Genomic DNA, 7,127 nt, shown 5'->3' on the forward strand with positions numbered 1-7,127 from the left:
AATTTCATTTTTTTTTATTTTCTTTTTCTCCTTCCTCTATTTACACCAACTCCGATCAAATATACACGGGCCAAACTGCAGACGGAAAAATATACCACAAAAGGACATACTAAACTAGCTTGACTAGGCGGGCTCAGTTTGGGATGTAGCAAATGGGTCTAAAAGGCAAGTTTTGGCTTAAGTGGAGCTAAATGGGTGAAAAATATAAGGAAAAGGAAAATTGCAAGCACCTCCCTGCATGTGACACCGACCACAAACCCGAATGTGTGCATTTGACAAGAAATCGAACGTCATAAAAGTGCAAAAATGATGAACATGCTATGCAAGGAGTACTACTCTCAATTCCTAATGAACTGGTCATGAATGTCACCAGTTATGAGCTCTAAACCTCAGAAATTGTAAAGTAGGTTGCCAATTTATCAGGTCAAGTCTAAACAGTCAGCTATATTTGAACAAAAACTCGTAGACTATGCGTATGACAAAGCTAATAACTATCAACAGAAGTGCAAGGCTCAAGTAGAAATGATAAGTTATAGTGCCATATCATCACGGAAATCTACCGTTCCGACTCAACCTATATGCAAAAATAAACGTGAAAATTTTTGAATTTTTTTTTGAAGTTTTCTAATTTTTTTTGGTTTTTTTATTTTTAATGAAATAAATAAACAATACAAGCTGAAATAAATAAACGTGAATGCAAAACAAATGCAAATGCAGACTTAAAAGGATGCAATACTCTCCCCAAACCAAAACAGACAACGCCCTCGTTGTCCTCCAGCATACACCAGCAGATATATACAGGGGAACGGGAATATACAACCAATAAAGAATAAAAAATAATAAAATAAAAAGGAGACATAAATAAAAGAGTGAGATATACATACAAAACACGAACTTCCCCAAACCAGCCAGAAAACTGGGGAAGTGAGTAGACCAGCAGCTACTCGTCAGCCTCCTCGTCACTGTCACGCACGTCCTCCACCGTCACCGTGAAGTCCGGGTCCACCTCCCGCTCTCTCTTCCTTCTCTGCTCAACTCGAGCTCTCTACGCCCCCGCCGCCGGGTCCTCGTCCTCGTCCTCCTCCTCCTCAGCAGACTCCGGGTACCACTTAGCTGGGTACCGGTAAAAGGAAGGGTGGGGCCAACCCTCTGGGATCGGACGGTGTCGACTCATGTGATACTCGTATAGAGGGAACAAAGTCAAAGCTAAGTCCCGCTCCATACGAGCATGTCTCTCTGCAATCTCAACTAACAAACCGTCACGGCGCCCTTGGTCTATGACCGAGGACGCCTCAAAAGGTGGTGGAGGGACAAAATTAGCCGGTAAGACCGGCTGTGTCTGTGTCTGGGTCTGGTCGGCGGGTGCGGGAGTAGGATTAGGAGTAGGGGTCGGGATGGGTGTAGGAGTGGCCGTGGAAGGTTGGCCGCTCCCATAAGGTGTGGACCCCTCTCCGGTCTCAAGTCTGCGCCGCTTCTTAGCGGCGGGTAAAGTAGTAGGTGGGCGGACCTGGAGGTGGTAGTCAGGTAGTGGTGGAAGTCGGGCGCCCCGTGCGACAGTAGGAAAAGAGGCTAGACGGGGGAGAGTGGTACAAAGTAAGTCCACGGACAAGGAACTGTCTATCTTCCAAGTCCGGTAGTCTGTGGTCAGCCAATGTTGAGAAAGCATGGCATCTAGGCTCAGATACCTCTCTCCCTGGAGGTACGGTAAGTCACGATGCCAGACAGGGAAAAGGGAGCGGGCAAGAATGGTGGCTATGCCACCGCATACAATAGATCCCGTGACCTTCTCCCCCTGGGCCTGGAAGTACTGGGCAGTCAGATAGGCAATGTTGAGGGTAAAAGGACCCTCGCAGTCAATGTTCAGGTAACCGCCTAAGATGTAGAGCTCGTTGTTGTTGATGTTGTTTGGCTCCCTACGACCAAAAATGGTGCTCCCCATCAATCTAAGAAAGTAACGGGCAGGGGGAAGGTGGACCTGTGCGAGCTTTCGCTCGGGAAAGCTGGTCTGGGCCAAGGTCCGCCAAAGCTGACGAATGACCTTCCTAGGGGCAGCAGTGTCGCCCGTAAAGGAAAGGTCGAGTCTGGTACCAAACTCCTCCAATGTCATCGAAAAAGTCCGGTTGAACAACCGAAAAGACACGGAAAGACTAGTAGGGACTGCGGCGTGTGCCCGGTGCCTTGAAGGAAAAGGTGAAGGAGCTGAGGAACTCAAGACTCAGCTCCAGAAAGGTGTGGCCACTTATAGTGATGAGTCCGGCCATCCCCGTGCCCCGTAAAAGCTCACAAACTGACTCGTAGAAGCCGAGTCTATCAAGTGCCGGTCGGTCTAAGAACCGGGTAGGGAAAAACTCACAGCCAACTAGGTTATAAAACCTCTTACGATGTACACCGTTAACGAAAATTACCTACGGGTACTCAGAGTGGGAGTCGAGGGAGTCGTCCCCTCGGATAGTGACCGTGCTAGAAGGAGCAACATAAGTAGAAATACTAGGAGCTGGCGTAGCACGAGCACGTCCACGACCTCGGCCCCGGTCTCTAGAACCTGAGGTAGAAGCCCGTCCATTGACGGTGCGAGGAACTAGAGTCGCCCGTAAAGCAGCTGCAACTGCGGGTGAGTCTACCACAGGTGTGCTCACCGTGGCTGAAGTAGAGGTTGTGGCTGCTGTGACCACCACTGATGAAGAAAGACTAGCAGCAGTGCTAGCAGTGGTGGTGGCTGTGATGGAAGTGGCAGCCGAAACAGAGCTAGCAGCAGTGCTAGCAGGCGTAAAAACTGTACCAGCAGCAGAGACTAAGAACACAGGGGCTGCGGTACTAACAGAAGTGGAGGCGGTGGTAACAGCAGGGACCACTGTCTCAGACAAGGATGGAGTAGAAGTCGAGCTAGTGGAGGGCAGAGATATAGAATCCATCCTGAATAAGTAGGGCAGGGGAATTTGATAAGAAGACAGCAATGAAAACAGTCGAAAATCAGCCTGAAAACAACCGAAAACTCCCTTAGATAGTCGAAATTTCCGACTAACAGCCCTAAAATTCCCAAATTTTCCTCAAAATTTCGAATAAAAGCATGTAAACAGCGATAGGGGCAGGGTAACAGGCATCAATGGCAGCAATTAAGCAACAACTGAAGTAAATTAAGCATATGACAACATGAAAACCCAGTTGACAGTCGAAAATTTCGACTGAAAATCACCCCTAATCGCGAATTTCGCGCAAAATTCGAACTAGGCAATTAAATATCAATGAGGATATGGGATTAAGCATCAAGCAAGCAAGACTAAGCATTGAATCAAAATTATAGTCGATAATTTCGACCCAAAACAGAAAATCGAAACCTAGGTCCTAATTCACTTCATAAAATGCAAAATAAGTGAAATTTAAATGCAAAGAAGTGTAAGGATCACTTACTTGATGATTAAGAACCTACAAATTGCAATTAATCGGCAAGAAACAAGCAACAATGGCGATTTTTGATCGAAAAACCGCGGAACCCTAATACCCTTAATAGACCGTGTAAAACAACGAAAATCAGAGGGAAAGTAGAGGGCTTTTGACGATTAATTAACAGTAAACGCAATGTAGGTGACGGATTTGGCAAATGGGCAAGAAATATGGAGGATTTTAGGGTTTTTGATCGCAAATAATAGAGGGGTCGAAAAAATGAAGATAAAATGAAATAAGAAAGAAAAAGAAGGAAGTTAAAGAAAACTCCCTGCGTGTCATTTCCCATTTCACTCGATCGAGTGCTTTAAAACTGCTCGATCAAGGACTTCATGGATCCATCTACTCGGTCGAGTAAAAATTTACTCGATCGAGAACTCCCCTTTTCAGCTTTACTCGATCGAGTAAAATGGAATCACTCGATCGAACATATTTCACTCGATCGAGTACAAAAAGTACTCGATCGAGCTCTTTTCCTCGTATAAGCTCTTGAATTCGCCATTCTTCCTTTGAATTTGCGTAAAATTCCCCAAACCTGCATAGAAACACTCGCAAAAGTATCCCAAAATACCAAATACGCAAAGTAACAGTCTATAGTCTCTAATCTACGCTAAAAATTGTCTAAATTCTAATTGTCTTAATTAAAATCAATAAATAAAATTCGACGGAAAATTTAAAAATTGTTTTTACAAGTTGGTACACGGGGCATTTCCCCGCTCACTTCTCGAAGGAATTCAGTAGCCCCTTGGAGGGCTCCTGACTGGAGGACGTCATCTCAGCAACATTGATCGTCCTCTTCAATTTCCACGAGCTTGCATTTGAATCATTGGGAGGAGAATAGTTGACATCCACATATGCGCGAACTTTTCTCATCCTGGCTCCTTTCTCACCGGCTTTAACATTGTCACTCCCACTTTGACTGACATTAATTGCACAATGCCCTTTGACAGCCCCTGCATTATTTTCGTCTGCACCTGCAGCAAGGAAAACAGACGAACTTTCCTCCTTTTTCCTCTCAACGTGAGGCGGAGGAGTCACAATAGCAGCACAATGCTCCAAATTTTCATTTGGAGTGTCAATAATAGGGTCAGTAGAAGAGAGGGCATTGCAAGGCTGAGCTTGCATGGGAGCCCTCCGGAACTTAGACTGATGGAATATCAGCTCCTCGTCCCCAACCTGAAAAGTCAATGTCTTGCCCCCGACGTCTATTACTGCACGGGCAGTAAATAAAAATGGTCTCCCTAAAATAATAGGGGTATGGGCATCTTCGGGGATGTCAAGTACAACGAAGTCGACGGGAATAAAGAACCTCCCGATCTTAACAGGTATGTCTTCTATTACACCTAGTGGCCGTGATGTGCTACGGTCGGCCATCTGAATAGTCATGTTTGTGCAATTAAACTTTGTCAAACCAAGTCTCTTAGCCAGAGACAACGGTAAGACACTCACGCTAGCGCCAAGATCGCATAACGCGTTATCAATCAAATGGGCACCAATATGACACGGAATCGAAAAACTACCCAGGTCTGACTGTTTGGGAGGTAACTTATTCTGAACTAGGGTCGTCCCTACCTCGGTCAAAGCTACCGTCAGTGACCTACAAGCTTCTCAGGAGTTCGGCAAATTTGCCGAATTCTTGATTAGCTTTAGTACTCTGCAGACGCCTCGGGAAGGGCACCGTGATGGGTATCTCGAGTCCCTTGTTCCTCTCTTCCAATGTGTCAGCCAGATCAAGCTCCAAATCCTTCGGATGCTTCTTTCCTCTCGAACGAGGTCATTCAGGCGATTTTTCACTCGATCGAGCACTAGCAGGCTCTCGATCGAGCTGTTCTTTATCCATACTACTCTATCGACCAAAAATACCATTCGATCGAGTAGTTTCTTCACCAAAATCACTCGATCGAGTAGAAATTTCACTCGATCGAGCAGTTTCTTTTCCCTGTTCACTCGATCGAGTAGAATTTTTACTCGATCGAGCCCTTTCTTCAGCAAATTCACTCGATCGACCCCTAGTAATCAGTCGATCGAGTACTTTCCTTGTCGTCAGCTCCTTTTCTTCGCCAGAACACTGTTCATCAGCTATAATTGCCTTCCCCGGGTCTGATTTCGATATGTCCGGTCCCTCATATGAACGACCGCTCCTCAAATTAATTAAATTTACCGTCTCATGTGGATTTTTGTCTGCTTGTGACGGTAAATGACCCGGTTTCTTTGTGGACTGGTTCGCGGCTAACTGGGCAACTTGAGTTTCAAGTGCCTTGATAGATGCGTCTTTTTGTTGATCACTCAGCTGCCACTGCTTTGTCAAAGACTGTAGCATTGTCTTCAACTCACCTAGCTCACTTACTCCACTAGAAGATGATGCACCTTGATTAGGTGTAGGAAAGGAAGGAGGCTTCTGAAAGCCTTGTTGAGTCTTATGTGGAGGGACATATGGTTGCTGCTGCGGAGGAGGATGGATAGGATTGAGCACATTTTGACTAGTCCACCTCAAATTGGGATTGACTGGCCCTTGGTTGTTATAATAGGAACCCCCTCCTTGCCTGTATTGTTGAAAAGCAAGGACCTGTTCCTTCTCCGTAAGACAGCCAACAGCAGTGTGACCGTCATTGCTCCCACATCTCTCACATGTAACAGTCTCCCCTCTAGTAAGCAGATGAACTGTCTGAGGCTCCCCAGCAGAATGCAGCTCCAACTTATCAAACCTAGCATTCATGGCTTCCAGCTGAGCCACAACTTGCTTATCGACTGCATGAACTGTTCTAATACCATCCCTCGAGTTTTCATACTCAGCACAGTGGTTCGCCATCTCTTCAATAAGAGCCCATCCCTTATCATCGTCAGTGTTCTCTTGGAATCTTCCATTAGACGATGCATCAAATATGGCTCTGTGATCATCGTACAACCCATTGTAGAACTGGTTGGACAGAAACCACGGATCAAAACCATGGTGAGGAAGAGACCTCACCAACTTCTTGAAACGGGACCATGCTTCATAGAAAGTCTCATCGGGAGCCTGCTTGAAACTTGTGATCTTTGCCCTTAGTTGATTGGTGCGCTGTGGAGGGAAATACCTCTTATAAAAAGAAAGAGCAAGGGACTCCCAATCTGTAACCCTTGCGGCTGTGCGGTCCAAATCAGTTAGCCACTCTCTGGCTGATTCGGTCAAAGAAAAAGGAAATAGAACCTCCTTAATCTTGTCTTGAGTTACCCCCTTTGTGGCGGGGATAATAGAACAGTAGTCCGTAAATACCTCCATATGCTTTCTCGGGTCTTCACCTGCCACACCTCTAAAGATATTTCTCTCCACCAGATTGATATAGAAAGGACGGATGTTGAATGTATTCCCATCCTCAGTCTGGAGATTGAAACCCTTTGGAATTGATGATGCTTTAGGCTCCGAATGGCTAGCAATGTTCGGCATCTTTACTGGTTGGCTTACAGAACTAGAAGTATCTTCTTCAAAAGATGGATTTTCTGTAAAAAGGAAATGCTGAAGCTCTGGTTCAAAAGTACTCAAGGCTTCCTTTCATGATTCTCTTTGCAGACGGAGTCTATGCCTAAATAGTCTCTCTGGCTCAGAATCAGCTGCAACTAACTCAAACCTGTCTGACCTGGGCATACACAACACTGAAAGAAAATAAATAAGAGCTGCCTCAAGGAATAAAAATTCCCTGAGACGGATA

General features: G+C 45.6%; 1 non-coding gene across 1 annotated transcript; it reads left to right on the forward strand.

Moving 5' to 3' along the window:
• The first annotated feature begins 6,383 nt into the window (after positions 1-6,383).
• On the forward strand, positions 6,384-6,490 carry LOC141603782 (small nucleolar RNA R71). The gene has a single exon (XR_012525633.1). It is a non-coding gene; the product is annotated as a small nucleolar RNA R71 (small nucleolar RNA).
• Positions 6,491-7,127: the final 637 nt, after the last annotated feature.

The sequence above is a fragment of the Silene latifolia genome, chromosome 9 (assembly GCF_048544455.1).
Source record: "Silene latifolia isolate original U9 population chromosome 9, ASM4854445v1, whole genome shotgun sequence".
Lineage (NCBI taxonomy): Eukaryota > Viridiplantae > Streptophyta > Magnoliopsida > Caryophyllales > Caryophyllaceae > Silene > Silene latifolia.